Genomic DNA, 18,894 nt, shown 5'->3' on the forward strand with positions numbered 1-18,894 from the left:
TCTTTCAAAACACTTTGAAATATTTAGCTGCTTGTTCTCCGAACATCCGTTCAAATAGGATATGAACGTGTAGCCAAAAGAATGGGAAAAAAAAAAATCACATTAAGGAAAGTAAGTCCTCATGGTATATAATTAATGATGCAAAAATCTTCAGTTTATGGGGGTGCTGTAATTAATTCTCAGAAAACTGCAGATGTCAAGACAGTCCCATTTTGAAGGGAAAAGAGAAGAGAGTGGGGAAAGGTCAAAAGCCACACAAGCAAAGGCCAATACAATGTAGTAAGAGTTTAATGTACTTACAGCTCCCTTATTCCAACCCCAACCCCCACTACTAGTGAATCTGCAGCTGGAAGTCAGTAATGTATAGCATCTGTACATTTTGCATCGATTAGTGAGATTCTGCTACAGGAGATAACAGGAGACGTTTGCACATACCCCGAGAAGCCAGTGTGACAAGAAAAATCAGTGCAGCACATTGCCAAGAGGAAATACTGTTTAAACATAGTGCTGAAATAATATATAACCCCTCCAAACTGATTTAGTCACCACTTGAAAATACAAATGTTTGTATCTTGTTATTTGTGGTAACCTTAATCTCAGTCAAACTCTGTCTTTGGTTTGATATTAAAGATCTGGGAAAAGTGACTGATCTTATACTGCCATGTCAATATTGTTCATACACTCGGCAGTCACTTTGTTGTTTTCAAAATGTGTTCCTGTGTTGATAGTTTTAAGGTGAAGCAGTACTTCAGAGATTGTACCTGCTTCTTGAATGAATGTATGTTTAAGGCCTTTTTTTTTTTTTTTTTTTTTTTTCCAAGGGCTTCCTTTGAGAAATAAGAGCAGGAACACTTGGAGAATTCACACTCTTTATGCACAGAGTAAATCATTTAAATTATAGATGGTCTCTATGGAAAACAGAATATATTTAGACCTGAGGCATTAGAAAAGAAAGATAGCTACTTTAGATTTATATCCTCAATAGAAGATACTTTGAAAATTTCAGGCAGGACTTATATCAGTGTTTGCTGCCAATGACGACACAGATTTTTCAGTCTGCCCACATGAAAAATACTGGATGTAGGCTGGCTTCCCCTGGAAGATGCTAAGATGCCTAATTTACAACTAACTCTGCTCAGCTTCCCATTCACTCTGAAAGTTACTTTGTCTCTTACCTTGACGTAGTTAACCCTTTCCCATGTGCTAAGTTGTCCTGTCTTACTCAACAGCCATCTTGCATTAGGAGAGGTGAGTGAGCATTTCCTCCTGTTTACAACCTCTTGTAGTTGAGGTACACTTGAGTCCAGGCTAACAATGCCCACGACGCCTGCATACCGATATGTACGCGCTCCTATGTGCACATACTGCCCCGGTGCCAGAGCAGAACCTGGCTCCCACATGCCGTGTACCTATATCGCAGAGCACACCCGGCAGAGCCTGAAGCGCCCCATGATGGGACATCTGGGAGGAAGCCCGAATGTGCGGTGCTGGCATGGTCTGCAGCACACAAGCGGCGTGTTCCTCTGTGGCAGCGGGACGTGGCAGGGGATGGCACCGCCCACATTTCCACGAGCAGCAGGACAGCTCTGGCAGTGTTACTGCAATATCCATAAGCAATAGTCAAATATTAGAGAACGAGTAAAGAGTGTTTCCTCTATTTGCATTACATGACGCCAGAAGGGAAATTATAGATTTTGCAAACAGATTGATGCACAGCGTATTAACAACAGCTTTCTACAGACACTAACCCTGACATTCTGTGGCTGCCATGACTGTCATTGATTTGAGCCTTAGGAGTTCAGCAGATTGAATTACATGCTGTGATATTAGTCAGTGATATATTTAGCTTCTTTCTTGTCCGTGCTCTTTCTGTAGTCAAATAGTTGTGATTTTTATGGATAGGATTAAATAATAACTGTAAGAGTTTGTGAAAACAATTTTTCTCTAGGTTTAATATGAATTGATAGCTATGATTATTTGCTCTCTCAGTCAGCTATGGCATGTTCTTTAAGTTGTGAGTTTCTACAATACACATCTGAATCTACAGTGAAGGTAATAAAATTTTCTACTTACAACTTCCTGTAAACAGTCTTATTAACGTATTGTTGCAGAGCTTTGGGGATTTGTAAATATTTCTGGATACAGAAAGCACTTTACCAAAAGGAACTAATGTCAGTCCAGTGCAAGTCTGCAACTGCCACGTGATACGTATCTCCATCATCCCTTTCCTCTGCCTCCCTAATTCAAGACATATTCAAGTACTTCAATGCTATAATCTAGAAGCAATAAACACCTAGACAGAGGAAACGTAATAGGAGGGAGATACCAGCTGCAACATTACTTTTAAACTCACAAGCTATTATTTTTGTTGTTTAATAACATTATTGTTTTGATCATATTTAGCTTGAATTTCACAGCTGTCTCTTTCTTTACTGCATCTGAGAACAGCAAGGAAAATTTTTCCTGAGCCTATTTCAAACTCAGTCACCATCATTTCAGCAGAGAAATCATGAAGTTTCTGACCAGTGATGGATATTACTTTCTTTAATTAATACAGAATTCCATTGATAGCTTCATTTCAGGTCGTCATGATGTCATATGATGTCCTAAGATTAAGGTAATTTTAAAGGACAGTGGTGAAAGTATTGCGTGATGACATCAAATTCTTCATCATGATACCTGAAGTGAAAAGGACTATTAATGTGTCTCTCGGGAAGATTTTTTTTTGAAGAGTTTATTGCATCCAGTAATCTCAACAGAGGAAACGAATCCCAAATTACTGGGGAAAAGACCAAACATGAAATTCAATGGGTTGAAAATAGCTTTAAAACAAAAGGTTTGAGTAAAAAATAAAGTACAGTAGCAAAACATGTCCCCACATTTTTGTATTATTTCTGTGAGGGAGAGAAAGCAAATGCAATGAGAAAAATGAGAATTCTGTTTAGTTAGACCAATTTCAAGGTATGGAGCTTTCTTCAAATTAAAGCCCCTTGAGAAGACAAAGCTGTAGAAATACAAACTGATCAAATATGTAAGTTAACCCCTTGTAATAGTTCAATTTAATTAGTTAAACTCCATCTTCAAACTGTTTTAATATATCGGTGACTATGGTGGAATTTCAGTCAATGTAAGTAGCCTGTGGTCAAGGAGAGCTTTTATCATTTATAGACTCCTGCTAAACTACAGCCCTTGCTGTTGCATCCTGACCCACAGATTGAGTGCTCCGCCTTTATCACTCTGAGATTGGATTACTCACCGAACCCTGCACAGGGCTGCCTACGAAGCTCTTCTGCTACCAAAATTCAAAGACGGATTTGTCATGTTTGTACAACGAAAAAACTCCCTGCTACAACTGAACTGAAAGAGTTAAGTGCTACATTTAATTAGCTCCTCATTCAGGATGGCGCAACAGAATTATAAATAGAAATCTTTCAGCATCTTTTATATCCTCTTGTATCTTGAAGTTGATTAAAACATGAATTCTGTTTGCTGTATTGATTTCTGAAGTTAGATCAATCTCCAGACTTTTGGCTTGGATGTCTCAGTGCTTCTCAATCTTTTGCCATTTGATAGACACTCCACTTTTAAAAGATTATTGAATTTGGTTTTACATTCACATGACACTGTTTCTTAGCTTAATAAAGTAACACTCCTACAGAACTGAAATAGTGCATTCCCATCAACAGTTTCAAGAGACTCGTTATGAACACATACACATGGCAAGATCATTAAACCTGAATTTTAACCGACAACTATGGATAGTCTGGTAAATAAAAATGAATTAACGTGAAAAATATTAAAAATAAAGCTCTGGAATTGGATTAAAGTAAACACTGTAGCAGTAAACTGAATGTCCGAGTCAGGTATGGCCACTCTGCAGTAGTCCTTGCTGGCCCATCCGTGCAGCATGATGTGGTCACTGGGGCCCACACTGACCCAGGGCTGGAGGAATGTGGGTCTGTAAGGCATGTGATGTTAAAACTGGAATTGAGACATCATGGAGCAGCTCTCTACAATGCTCTTATTCTCATTACTGAACACCAGCCATTAGCACACCAAAATTAATTAAGAAATAAAAAGAATAAATCAAGTCATGAGTAGAAAAGTAAAGCAGCTAAAGCTCCAAAGGGTTAAAAAACTCTCCAGACAGCTGGACGAAATTCAAACCATGCCTCAATTTACAATTGCATGCAAAGTGTGCCTCTCAATAAAGACAGAAAGTGATTCTGACACACTTGACAGTTATAAGTATATTTGATTATTTTAGACACAGAGTAAAAAAATATTGAAACCAAACCATGAAGTTTGGAGAACTACTGTATCATGTACAAGAAAGAAGTAAGAAAAATGTGTTTTTAATTAGAAGATACAGAAAGGAAAATGAAACTATACGTAAGCTTATGCCAGATCTGCTATGAAAAAACTACCTTGCACCTTTGGAGATAAAACATAGGTGGTGCAAAGTTTGCAAATATGGACAAAAATAGCGGCACGACTAGTTCGTATTAATTTCTCATCAGAGGAAAGGATAAGGCCACAACAAAAGGTGATTATACTATCAGCCTTAAAGCTACTGGTATATTTATTGTTCATTTTTGTTGTGGTTGGATACAAGCGTGTAAGCTGTTATGATATCGGAAACGTTAGAGCCTCTGAATGAAAGCAATAGATATTAAAAGGCAAACAATTAAGACCATGACTTTATTTCCTCTGAAGACATAAAATAATTAGATAACAGAGAACTGGAAAAGGTAAGATTTGTAATGGTATCATGAAAAAGGGTAACCTTTAAAAGTCTGTCCAGCTATAGGTTTAAACCAAAGGTTACAGTCATTGAAGAGGAAGGGAACTAATCCAAGTGAATAAGAGCTGCTGATGACTTACCATGGAAAATGAAACGAAGTACAAACATTTCAGTATTTGTGTCCTTCAGAAAAGCTGAGTTTTTTCAAGCTCTTAATTAAAAACAATGTCTCTTGAACTTTGCATGGCAGTGCAACTGGGCTTGCTGCTTGGGAAAAACCAGTATTCTTCCAAAGAGGAAAACATGGTGATGTAAGCTATTTGCAGCAATTTTTCAGTATCACCTGCCTCACAGGACTCTGTTCAGCTTCCTTACAAAAACATGCATGGTTTATGTACGTTGTGCATTAATTTTGAAAAGTATGGTTTTCCCAGACTTCTACTTGTTGTGTGCTTGGCTCCCATGTTTGTAAATGGAAAATGTATTTCTGACGACTCACTTAGGTTAAGTTTTGGTCTGAAGAAAGAGTGAGCCAACAATCACAGTGACCAGGGGCTTTGGACAGCTCTATGAAATAGCTATCAGAATAAAATTAAGCTAACGAAACCATTATTTGTATTTGCTAAAACTTAAGATATTTACAGGGCAAAATTTACTTTTAGGGTGCATTTGAAGGAGACATTGCTGACTTATGTGTAAGCAAGGACTTGAGAGTTTATGAAAGATAGTGTAAGAAAAAAAAGTCTAAACTCCTTTCCTGAAGAGCAAGCCCAGGAGCACTGCTGTGGTTAGTCCAGGAGACTCATTCTTAATAAAAACCTTGAGAAACAAAGATAATTAATTAAACAGATATGCTTCCAGGCAATAAGCACAGCACAATCTTTTACACAGCTGTCTTCCAAAATGGTACCAGTGAGGAAGCCTTAAATTATAGTACTGAATGTTAAGGTAAGTGCCTGCACGAGATGTGCAGGGGCAAGCAGTTGGGGCAGTGACCCATTTGTCAGTGGTGTAAGCCCATGAGTCTAAGCCTAGATTGTCAAATTTACGAGGTTACTTTGGCCTTTGTTCACAAATATAAACATTTCATATCTTTATTTACGGGAGGCATAAACTACTTATTTCCATTGCCCCAGAGCGCCTGACAGCCTTTCTAGTCTTTTGAGGGAAAAGAGAATTATTTTTCCGTTACAAATGTATCCTGGAAAAGAAATGAAGTGTACGTTTTCTATCACTTAGACTGTGATTAATTTGCTTACAGCAGATTTTGTGTTGCATTTCATTTGCTCAGGGCTAGTTTCTGGCACTGTCAATTACACTGAATCATACAGAAATACTCAGTTATAGAAATCAGGCGATTTGTTAGAGCCCCCACAAGTGACAACATCAGCATGCAAAAAAACATCTTACATTCCTTCTGTTCCCTCATGAGAGACAATTTCATAACGTAAAGGAGCAGAACAGCTTAAAACTATGATAAGTTTATTTCCTCACTCATTGGAGGCTTTGCTATCTGCACTCACCATCTTACTTACAGCCTGCAAAAGGTCATACCAAAAGGTAAAATAAATGCAAGCGCTGGAGAGATATGAACAATGTGTGATCAGTGACTTCTTCTGCATTAAGGTGACCTCAAATCCTGGATCCTGATGACCTTACTCAGACATTCAGAAATTCAGAGATATTGATGGCTTTCAAGGGTCTGCTTACATCAACCAAGTATCTCTGGGCTGCAGCTGCACTGCACCCAGAACCCAGGGGAAGCTTGGCAGAGGCTGTGTGGAAATACCCATACCAGCTGAATACTACGCAGACATTCTCAAGGCAGGAATAATCCACACTTGATCAGAAAAGATTTACAGTATCTTTCCATTGTTTAGCTTCTATTCTTACAATACCTGGCTTAAATTGACTTATTTTAAAATAGGGTACTGAATAAAATAAATGGGCATGCATTTGAAAGATGACTGCATACATTGTGCACTGCTTGCTGAAAACATTTTGGACCTCTGTTAAAAAGAGTTCATGTTGTCAGGAACTTTAAATGACTTTGAATGACAAACGTATCTATTTACTCTGTACACACACACAGAAGAAATGCCTGGGAATTAAAAAAAAAAAAAAAAAAGAAAGAAAAAAAAAGAAAAAAGAAAGAAAGCAAATTTTTTGGCACCTCTAGGTACTCTGCAATTACTACTAAAACAAAACCATTGAGTCTTTGCATGGGGAAAAAAAATGAGGAAGTATATCAGTCGTACTACTAACTCATTAAAAGATTACAATTTCCCATTAAAATTACATTAAAGCCTATTAGGGTTCATCAGCACATTTGGACATCCACCCTCAACTACAGCGAGCAATCTAAGCGTATCATGCCCCCATCAATAAACCTCACTCTTGGAGAAGGCTTCCACGAGCAGGGCTCCGCAGCCTGCAGTGTGAGCTGGCTCATCACCTGCTGGCTCAGGGGCAGGGGAAGGCAGCACGGGCTTCATTACCAGACTTGTAGGCTTGTCCTGAATCTCGGCTTCAGAGCCAAGCTGTCTGCAGAATCAACTTTCTAAAGATTAAAATAACATTCACCTACTGTTACAAGAAAAACATTGGATTCACCCAGTGTTGTGCCTGGGATGAAGAAATATAACCAGAAGACTATTAGCACACTAGAATGCGATGGCCCCCTGTACAGAAAGCATCACCTTTGTTTTGTCCTCAATGGATGACAGAAATCTTTCCACGTCTGAAGAAACAAGAACCTATTCAAAATCATCAAAATTGAAATCCCTTAATTCTGTTCATCCCTTTATTTAATTATTACCAAATCACTGCACCAGTTTTCCACCTTTACCTGATAAATTTAAATGGAGACGGTAATTTAGACATACTGGGGCAGATAAAACTTACTTATACACAGAAAATATATACCAGGTGTTGAAATTACATAGCAAAATGAAATTGAATGAAACCGAACCTGCTCAGTTAGAAAATTGATTTCTCACAAGTTTTTAAAATAAGCAGTGTTGCCCACTTCTAATTCTGGCAAAACTTGGGAACTTTAGGCTTATCATAGGAGCTTGGCTAGCAGGAGCTGCAGAGAGGCAGCACTGAGTTCTCAAGTAAAGAAAAGAAGTACATGACAAGAATATCCATGTTTAACCATTTTCTAAATTGGAGAAAAACTATTACCCTTCACAGCTTCCTGATCATGCCCATTTCAGAGTTAGTACCATTTGATTTCAGGGTTATTGGCCTTTTCTGGTGTTATTCATAATAAAAAGAGATTGATGCTACGTTTCTATTTGAGCACATTTAATTCCGCAGCATTCTCTACTTCCACACTATCATCATTTATCTAGATGGCAAAATGTATCTCACTCCAAAAATATCATCTCTGGCTATTTTTATGATCAGAAAAAGAATATCTGGTCAAGAAATGGAACCGACTGTACGTCACATAATGGAAAAAAAACAGTGACATTGAAAAGCAATAACTTGAAAGAATAAGTGTATCATTTTATGTCATTTACAAAGAAATCAATGGAAGTGAATCTGCTGTGCAAGCTATGGCATATAAAAGTGAGACTAATCAATTTATGGAGAATTTTCTATATATTGTTACAATTTGCAGTAATTTTCTCTACTCTGAGTCCGATAAGAATTTCCATTTCCTTATAAAGTATTCTCCTATCAGTTTCTCCTTCGGGATTCAAAAACCAGTATTGATGAAAAGGAGAAATGGCAAAAAGCAAAGTGTTTCTGATTTTTTTTTCCCTGTATTCTCTTACTTTAGCTTGAATAGCCATGAAATAAAGATTTTTTAAAATGAAATAACCATAACCAATGAAAAAGCCAGCATTGTGCTGGAATATATACAACATTAATTTGCATACTTTTGTCAAGTGTTATCAAAAATGTTGTATCAGAGAAACTTCTACGCTTGTGCATGTAAGGTATGCTTCATCATTCCATCCAAAGCCAGTATGTTATTTTCCTGCAGCCAAGTATTCTTACTGGAATGAGGTTCATGTATAAGCAAAACTGAAAAATATGATGCACAGTTAAGCTGATTTTTATGTTTCCACTAGCTTTAAAAGGGTCGTTATCAAATCTTATTTTCCCGAGGTAAGTGGAACCAATTCCAAAAATATCCCCCTGCTCATATCTAGTATAATACGATAAAAGATTTTCCTTGACAATATCTTAAATTCTTTGTACTTTCCATGATAATTCAGAAGTCTTTTTTTTTTTTTTAAAGTTGTTGAAAAGAAAGTTGTATTAATGAGACAGAAAAGAAGACTAATAGAATTTCACTCCTGTCCTCTACAGAACAATCTTCTGGTATTTCTAGTTATTTCATTCTGTAGGACAGTCCTCTTTTTCTCTTCCATTGGAAATGTTTATTGTTGCATTACAAAAAGTAGTTAAAAATAACCCCCAAAGATATTTGCAACTTCCCCATTTGAGAAAGTCCTAATACATCGCTGGTTTAGTTAAATTGCAATTTTTCTTTCCAGTGTGATCTTCATTGTAGACGATTGGTTATTTAATTCAATAAAGCAAGCCTAACTCATAGTCTCTTTACTTTGTTTGTAAAGGACTTTGCATAATAAATGAAAAGGTTTTATTATTTGCACTCCATTCAGTGAAGAAAATGCTCAACTTAAATAATGCAATTAAAGGTGAGAAGAGAGTAATTTTCTACAAACTCTCTCTGGTGGTTTTATCAGTAGGAGTCCTAAACCTTTAAACACTTTCACAGTAGCAACCTGTTCATTTATCACTTGCAGGTTTTATTTTAGCAGTCATTACAATCTACATCAAGACACTTCTTCTAAATGTCATAGGCCTATAGGAGCTCTATGACATACACATAAGATACAAATTCTTAATTCTAACAACTTTAACAAATGGGAGCTACGTTGTTGAAAGTCAGTGGAGTTCCATGAGGATGTATTTTGAGTTTGGGCCTGTGCCATCCTGGCTAAGCAATATATTTTTTCTTCAGAAATAAAAATTTTAGCTTTCACAAAAAACAGAGAAAATTCAAATCAAGATGTAAATGATACTTGCTGTCAGAAGTTCATTCAGCACAGGATGCTATAAGCTGATAAGATATTTACAATACTTGACTCTTTATTGATACACAGGTAAAAGTCCTATTGGAGAAATTCACTCATCTGCATGAGCAGATTGTTCTAGGAAGCTGAAAACTTGATTTTCACTGCAAGTACAAATAGACACAAGTTACAGAGCAACTATTCCTTGAAATACAGGAATTCATTTACATCAGCGAGTGTTATGCTCCAAAACCTTCAAAAAGAATTCTATCATTTCCATATCTTTGCATCATTTCTGAAATAACTCTAGAAGACTACTTAATTATAGTTCTAAAATAGACAAAATAAAGAGAAATGTTGAATGTCTGGTGGAAAAAACAGGGAACTTCAACAAACATCCTCTGCTATGACTTCAGGTTGTTAGCCCTGTTATTTATGCTAAGCAGTAAAATACAACATGACAAAATAAAAATGAATCATAAATACCTGGAACAAAAATCTAGAGCAGTTAAAAAGACTAAATATGTAGCCATACAAAAAAGGCTTACAGAAGTACAATACACTTGAAAGTACTTCAGACGAGAGACAAGAATGATTACTGAAAGTAACTTATTAGTTATGTAAAACAAGCCAGAATTTCAGATAAAGTTAGTTACAAGCTTGTACCCCTGAAATATTATACTGGTCGTTTGAGGAGGGAAACAAAAGAAACAGTTTCACAAACAGCAAGTGTTTGGGAGGCTTGTTTCAATTACTACTACTACTAATAATAATAACTCATAATAACTAATAATAACTGAATAAGGAATTTCCCATATTGCATTTGAAAATCCTAATTATTTAAAGAAGTATTGAAATACTATACATACATATACATAACTATACAGGTATTTAAAAGTACATTTGTTCAGCAACACGTATGTGTATATATATATATATGTATATAAACATAAGTAAAAGAAAATGACCCGAGAGGGCCACCCTTTGAAAGAAGCTTTCTAAACAGCAATTTAGGTATTTTGTGCTATTTTTTGAATCTAGTTAGTTAATTCTGATGCTGTACAAAATGGATGGGAAAATGAAAACTTACTTTAAAGAAAAGTATCAAAACTGTTGAGAGAATCTCTTATACCAAACAGTGGAAAAATGCATGCTGGGAAACCCAAACATGCAATGTGTGCTTTTTGTTTCAAGATAAAATATGAGTTTTAATTAACAACTTTGGGCTGATTATTTTGTAGGAATGTTTTCTTTTTTTTTTTTTTTTAATTTGTTTCCTTTAGCAAGCATGCAGAAATTAAAATTGGATGTAAATAAAGAACAGACTTTCACTTCTTTCTTCTGAATAAATTGACCATATCCTGTCGTGAGCCTTAATTCTCAGCTTCAGTCATTCGTTTACCTGCACTCAATATTCACACATAAAACCTTCCTTACATTTTTACTCTCAAAATGTACCCACGTTCTAGTTAGCTCATGCCCTTGTCCATGTCCCCTGCCATCACGTGGCTCTTTCTATGTGGAGTTTCCAGCCAGGTCTCTTGTGACTCTAAAAGCTCGTTGTCAGAAATCTTCTTCTCTGTGTGTTTTACAGCCTTAGTTCTGAACAAATTTAGAGTCAATTTATATTAAGCAAACACTAAAAAGCTCCTTACAATAAAATGTTGTTTATTCTAAACCTAGAAGATACTCAAGGTTGTCCCATGTAGCTGCAAGGCTTTTTTGACTGTGACTTGCAGAGTGGGGAGGCTCTTCCACACAGCTGTAAGGACAGCACAGCACAGTGGTACCTAGAGTACTAGCAAACATCCACTTTGTACCTAGTACTAGCAAATCATTCCACTTCCTATTTTTGATGCAAGGAACCCTACCTGAAATTTTTTTTTTTTTTTACTCTTGCTAGTTCATGCTTAATAACTACAAAGAAAAAAGCCTCAAAGAAACTATCCAAAATGTCTAATTTCAAACATATAAAAAACAAAAACAAGTGTGTTTTTAGAGTTATTTCACCATTAGAGAACACTGCTAAAACACTTCAATATATTTATTTAAATCAGCCAATAAAACTGAGTGTTCAAGCCCTATGTTTATAACAAAAATCCTCAGGATATTGCACAAGCCAATTACTACTAATTCCATGCACTTCTTGTGATATAAGAACTCAGAATGCACAAAGAATGCATACTTTACTGGTGATTTATCAATGAGGGAGCCTGACTTGAAAAAATGTAAATTAACAGAAAAAGGAATTTGTCTTGCTGTGATGTAATATATACTGACTCAATAATGAAAAATAATACACATTTTTAAAATGCATCATTTCTGGATTAAGAACTGGATGATAGATATTCACATATCAATTTATCAAACACCTTTTATTAATTTGTCTTATAAAAATATTTTGAAGTCACCAGAGATAGAGAGATGTATTCCAGCTGAGAATCTAACTCTATACACATCTGCTTTTGAATTTTGGTTATACCGTGATGCTTTCATTACACTGTTACAATTTTAATGAGTCTTCAGTTAGATATAAGATATATTTGCAACATGTCCCTTCATTGCTCTCCTGATCGTATATTGGATTTACATTATCGAAATAAATCCATTAAAGGCAAAAGCACTATATCCGTGAATCAGTTTTAGTATATGTTGAAGAACTTTGCTAATTAAGGAGACGTGCATTCAGTAACTTGCAGAAATGAACTTTGTTATTCAATATCTTGATCAAATATCGAAACCTTAATGCAAGATAGACAATCCCCAAAGAAGCCTTACAGAGGGTTTGCAGTTGTACAATGCAAAGAATGGGACTGTTAACAAATTTGGTACTATCAAGAACCCATGGACAGTCTCATATACATTTAGCGTCCTCCTTATAAAAAGGGACAGTAAAATTATTTAGCCTACAGACACAAACACCCTAATTCAGCTTTAAGTCCTGGACTGCTGCCAGTTTCAGAAAGATGAGAGATTTCTTTTACATATATGTATACTATTTGAATTTGGGGGTACATATTTAATACTACATCATTACTTTTTACAAACACCAGTTCCATTTAAAACAGAGGGGCTCTCTCCAGTGCTCCCCATTTCTGCTTCCAGCCAGCTTCTCTAGCCACCATGGATGGCTTTGAAGCTTGTTGCAGCAATAAGAGAAACTACAAATTAGCCGACTCCTTCTTGCGAACATAACAGATAGAAGCCAAGCAGAAAAAGAATAAAAAAGGAAGAAACCTTCCTCCTTGACCTATGATCCAGCTGCCACCGACAGTGCAAAATATTGCACAGTGCAAGATCTGCCTAAGTTCTGAGCTCATAGGAAGCCTGGAGGTCATGTCATTCAGGAAAGATTGATCTCCCAGGGTCGTCCAACTACCACATCTCAGCAGGATGTGGAAGCTGGGAGGTCTCCCTGTCACAGCAACAAGATATTGCTGAGTTTATAAGTGAAATCTTGCAATTATGAGAGAAAACTGCTGGCTCGCAGGTGAAGGAAGGCTTCAGAAGTAAATAGTAGATGTGAGGCATGACTCCCTGTCTTGGCGTTCCCACTGAGATCAGCAAGATCCTTCTGTTTAGCTGCAGTTATCTGTATTCTCATTTTTCCCCATTCTTTTTTCCCTCTTTGGGCACTGTATATATAAAAGATTCTAATTACCGGGCATCTACTTTCTGTCTTCCCTCTGCTAGAAAGAAAAATCAGGTTTTTAGACTAGTTAACATTGCTTTAATCTACAAACACTGCTTTGGAATAATGACAAGCAAAGGGCAACATGTGCTACCCTGTTCTCAAAACAGAGGTGAAAGAACGATGCAGAAGTCATAATGTCCCTTTAGCTTTCCATTTTAGTCTCAGGTACAAATGGCCAGTGCAACCCACTTCCCAAGACAGTTGTCTTGGAAACCAGGCTTTTAAACTGTGCTGTTAAACATGTATGGGGAGGTGAAGCATCAACCCTCAACACATCCCAAGGCCCACAGAGATGACCTTGGAGACTGTTTTTCACAGAGTCTTGCAGTGGCAGTGGCAGTGTCGAGGATTATTAAGGACAAGACAAGCCCTATCTGTCTGTGTGCAGGTCTGGTTGCAAACTGACTTTTGTATGAACCAGACTAAAAGATTTAAAGATCTGTATGCATACAGCTATGTACATAGGTATACACTTTTAAGGATCTCTATGCACAACATTTTAACATATTGGTAATGTTATACTCCTATTGTCATTCTTCTACTGCTGTCCCTCCATACCAGTACACTGTAGAGTTTAATTCTTTTTTGACATCTACGTTGAACTCGTATTGATTAATTCTATTTTATGCTTTGGAGCTTTCATTTCCATGTGACTTCCTTCCTGAAATAAAAGCTTGCAGATTGATCTGTATTGCTTTGACAAAGAGTAGCCATGAGTGAAACTCTGATAAACCCATTATAATTCTTCTATTACAAAATACAGTAAATAACATGCTTGTGTGGACAATGTTTTTACATATTTCAAGACTCATAATGCACAGTCAGGGAGGCCGCACGTTGGTTATGTGTAGAGACAAATGCTAAACTAGTGACTATAAATTATGCACTCACAATGTTACAGAATAAAATATTTATAAATGGATTAGTCAGATTAGCAGCCCAAGGAGGTTTTCCCTACAACTCAGTTCTTCTGAAAACCAGTCTCTTGTTAGATGTAGCAGGTGCAGTGAGGTCAGAAATGTTTTGTCATCTGTTACTTCCCCTGTCATAGACAAAGGACTCCATAACTTTTTTTCAATTAAAACTTAAGGTCAAAACAACACATTTCAATGATATTACTCGTGTTATTTTTTGTTTGCTACTTGATTATGGCAAGCTGTAACACTGTAATAAACTTTTGTATTTTATCAAAGTCTAATAACACCTTGCTTTCTCACAAATACCTCTCCTTGATCTGTCACCTTCATTTTTGTAAAAATATAAACAAATACACTAGTGCTTGTGAAGATTAAAAATATGAGCTGAATATACTCCAGAGACATAGAAGGAAGAAGGAGAAGTAAATAAACATTCCTCTTAATAAAAGTTTGTTGTTTTTATATAATGTCATTACTTTCAGGAGATCCTGATTTCTTAATGGTTGATATTGATTAATACACAAGAAAACAAAAAGAATGATCCACCTCATAAATGGGAGCTGGGAAAGATGGTATGTTTTCTCTCTTCGGCTTTGTTAACAGTTGCTTCAAAATTGCTCTGCAGTCTAAATGAAGCATGTGAGTGTGTTTGATGTAGAACCTGTGGAAAGCTAAGTAAGAAACACTACACATTTTTTTTTTTTTTAACAATGAGAAATATATACTAGAAATACCTGACTTCTACTGAAATTCTACTTGTCCTATTATAAATTATCTTCCTCGATCATGAAGACTTCCAATGCATGTAAACAAACATTTCACTATTACGCTAAGACAGGTACACACCAGGCATTGAAAGCCTTTTCATACCCAAGTGGAGTTAATTTCCTGTCAGAGCTTCTGGTTCTGATTTCATTTGCTCTTGCAGTTGTAAAAGGCAGAGCTCTTTCTTAATGGTCACACTCCACTTTTCTAAGAGGATTATTTTCTTTAGTAAAAACGACAAACAAACAAACAAAAAACATTTAAAATAGGAAAAAGCATTTTAAAGCTAAGGAGTCATCATTTATTACTTTATATGGTATTTTGGTATCTGAAAATGAAAATGTGTTTTATACAACCCTCTTAGACTGCAAGTGAAATAGATACCAAGCAACTTACTCCAAGATGAAGAAAATGTTATGGAAGTACTGGGGTAACTGGGCTTAGTGTGGCAGTAACAGAACAAATGCAGATATATAAGGTTTGCAGCCATGAGAGCTGCTCTAATCGTGAGTTGTTCCTATCTAGCTTTCCTGTAATGGCTGGTAAGGAATATAGCAGTGTTTTTCCAGATCAGTTCAACCATGCTTTAAAATTGCTAATCTTTTTATGAAAAATAGTAACTTTTTGGAGCGATGTGTTTGTTTGTAACCGATTCTTCAGTACTTTATTTGGAATTTTTTACTTAAACATTTGGGAAAATAAAAACTTTATTCAAAATATTATTTTTTCTTTGATATACCTATTTAAAATCACTTGTATTTGAGTAATTAAGATGGTCACTTTTTCATATCTTTTACAAGTCTGTGGCATCTGTACTAGTAGATTTGATTTATTTTGTTTGGATCAAGTAGACTCTTTAGTACTTGTATTTAAATTAATCCCAAATTGCAAACTATTCCACTAACTAAGCATAAATCTGTAATTCCATTGACTCTTTTGCAAAGTGGATGTAAAACTTTATTTCTTGATAAATTTTTGTAAACTCACTTTTAGGTTACAGAAAGCATTTTTCCCCTATAGCTACACTGTCATGGTTTCTAGATCATGCTTTATGTCAGGAAAAGCTTGTCTATATATCACAAAGCCTCAGCGAAAATGTAGCTTAGTTGGGAATAAAGCACTCTCTTAATCCACTATGATATAATTAATCACTCAAAGCTCTAAAAATAAAACATCTCTTTTTGCAAAGAAAAAAAATGTTCTGGCAATTGAAGCTGTGGTAGAGTGAAATCTACATTACAGAGATGAGAATTTGGTTCTTTGTTTCCCTGCACTACCAGGAACTAGGAGGCAATGTTGCAAACCATTCAGTGATGCAGCAAGACAAAATAAACTGCTTCTTACAAACGTCATCCATGTGGTAAAGTGTTATTAAGTTTAGAGGGAATATATGTCCATTGATTTTATGTCACAATATCAGGGACTTCAAGAAAATGGAGAGAGATCTCCGAGAATTTCTCCAAAAGTGAACCGTAAAGAGTAAGCTAAGACGTGAATAACAGGGAATAAAGTGGAGGGAAATATGATTAATTCTTATTAAGTGACCACCCCTACATTACTTCCAGAGAAAGTGCTGAAGGGATCCCTAGCTTATCAGAGCCTGTTAGCTGTTAGCACAGGCGACTGCGGTTTCTAAATTGAACTCTCACGTTCATCTTTATTTCTGCCTACACCACTACACGGAGAACAGTTCTAAACCCTGTCCTCAGAGATTTGAATATTACTCCTGCTTTCCAACTCAAAATCATTTATACTTTTTTTTTTTTTTTCCCTTCTTGATATTCTTCCTCAATGGACAAATTTCTTTTGTCTTGGTCGCTAGTGTAAATATCTTCTCAATTCCTGCAGTGACTGCATTTCCTTTTTTCATGGCTGTTCATTGATATACTCTGACTCATAAAGCCAGGTCTTCTTTCCTTTTTATTTATATATATATATATATATATTCCCAAAAGATAAGGTTTATAACAAGTTCTAACAGAAATTCCTTAGTCCCTCCGTGTGTAACATTGCACTTCACAATATCATATTTCTGTGCAAAACATTCTGACAGCAGTGTAAAGGTAGAAATAATAAATGTTCCCTCTATTGCTTGATGTCTAAATTTTGATATGAAAGCCTAAAGCATCTCTGTTTACACTCCCTTAAAATTCTGCTTAAAACCAAAGCTCTAACAGAAGTTCTTGTATCCCATGGCTCCCAGACCAGGGTACCCTGCCTATTGAAAAACTTCATGCACACAGTGAGAATCAAATCCAGCAATGAGAACTACATTTATAAGTCAGTTTCTCAGAAAAAAGAAGTTCCTGCTACAGTCACTGTTTACCAAAGTGGAGACCTAACACTCATGACAATATTCCCCTTAATGGTATGGGGAGAAATCCCTGCAGTCCAGACGACAGGCTGAGCTTGATTTGTCTTTTTAAAGGAGTGATCCAAAGGTAGAATGATACTAAATGCTCACAGATTGTGGATAACCTTATCCTGTAAACCCATGCTGTATGAGAAGTCCCAGTCTTTAATTATATTGGCCTCTATTGTCTGTGTTAATGGAATAACATGTAAGAAAAAGTATTCCCATCTCTAATAAATGTTTAGATTGGGAGTTGGCATTGTAACTACGTTTAAGTCAGTAAAACTGTTGCGTATCACTGTATTAGATTGCATATTTTCCTCTAAAGAGGAAAATTCAATACAGATTAATGCACATTTATTAATGTGCATTTATTAATTATTATTATTATTATTATTAATTTATTATTAACTCATTATTAATGAGTTACTATTTATTAAAAATTTTTAAAATTATGCTAAAAGATTTGGGCCTACTGTCTTTATAATATTCATACTGTGTGTGGTATTATTGTCATCATTTCAGCTGCTGTCATAGCACTTATTGTAGCTACAATCCTGAATTGTGTGCTTGGAGCAGAGTGAACTGCACAGTTTTGAAAAGGACACTAAGATTTTTGGTAGAAAGGCAAAAATACATGCCTTTGCATAAAACCACTCAAATAATTCACTTGGAATGAGGAAGCACCATCAGAAGCGCTGGAGAAGTCTCTTTTGACAGAAAAGTGATAGTTAAGCAAGGGGGAATTATCCACATAGCATGAAGAACAAAAGAAAGCAGAAAGCAAAGGGAGAAGGGAGACTTCCAGAAGAAAGGGCCACGGAAAATGAAAGGAGAGAGAAGCCAACAGGGAAATTAAACATAGAATGAAAACAAAACTATATGGAAAAAAAATTTAAAAAGCAAAAGAGGGGAGACAGAAAAAAAAAAAGTGTTAACAAGTGTTAATTAGGAATAAGAAAGAGGAAAAGAGTATCACTGGAAAAATGCGAGGCAATAAGAGAAACAGAAGATGAAGAAACATGGCCCTGGGCCCACTGCTATTAATTAAATTACTAGTGATCTCCCAGTCTCTGACTTCTCTGCTACAAGGTTGTTCCTGCTCACTGCAGACCTTCACAGAGTAATGTTAGCTTTCAATGACTCTCTAGGCTTGTTAACTATAGGACTTCAGTGCCTGGGGTTTGGAGTGGCACAATTGCTCAGAATAAATTGTATTTTACTACAGTTATAATCTTCACTTTGGGAAAATAGACAGAAAATGACCAAAAAAATAACTTTTTTTTCATATAGCAATACTTTTCTTCACAAAGCAAACTCCAAGTTTTACTTGTTTTCTTTTGTTTATTTGAAACTACTGTTTA

At 35.9% G+C, this 18,894-nt stretch overlaps 1 protein-coding gene and 1 long non-coding RNA gene across 6 annotated transcripts in view; one reads left to right on the forward strand and one right to left on the reverse strand.

The window, feature by feature from the left end:
• The window catches only part of LOC310899264, a 38,596-nt gene extending 23,473 nt beyond the window's left edge, over positions 1-15,123 (forward strand). The window contains exon 2 of the long non-coding RNA XR_014584133.1: positions 1-15,123. This exon is cut by the window's left edge and continues 13,033 nt beyond it. This is a non-coding gene — a long non-coding RNA (uncharacterized lncRNA).
• Positions 1-18,894, reverse strand: part of LOC310899262 (teneurin-3-like) — a 1,088,357-nt gene that overhangs the window by 850,556 nt on the left and 218,907 nt on the right. The gene's annotated exons all lie outside the window — the stretch shown is intronic.

This window comes from Anser anser, assembly GCF_964211835.1.
Source record: "Anser anser genome assembly, chromosome: 4".
NCBI classification, from domain to species: Eukaryota; Metazoa; Chordata; class Aves; order Anseriformes; family Anatidae; genus Anser; species Anser anser.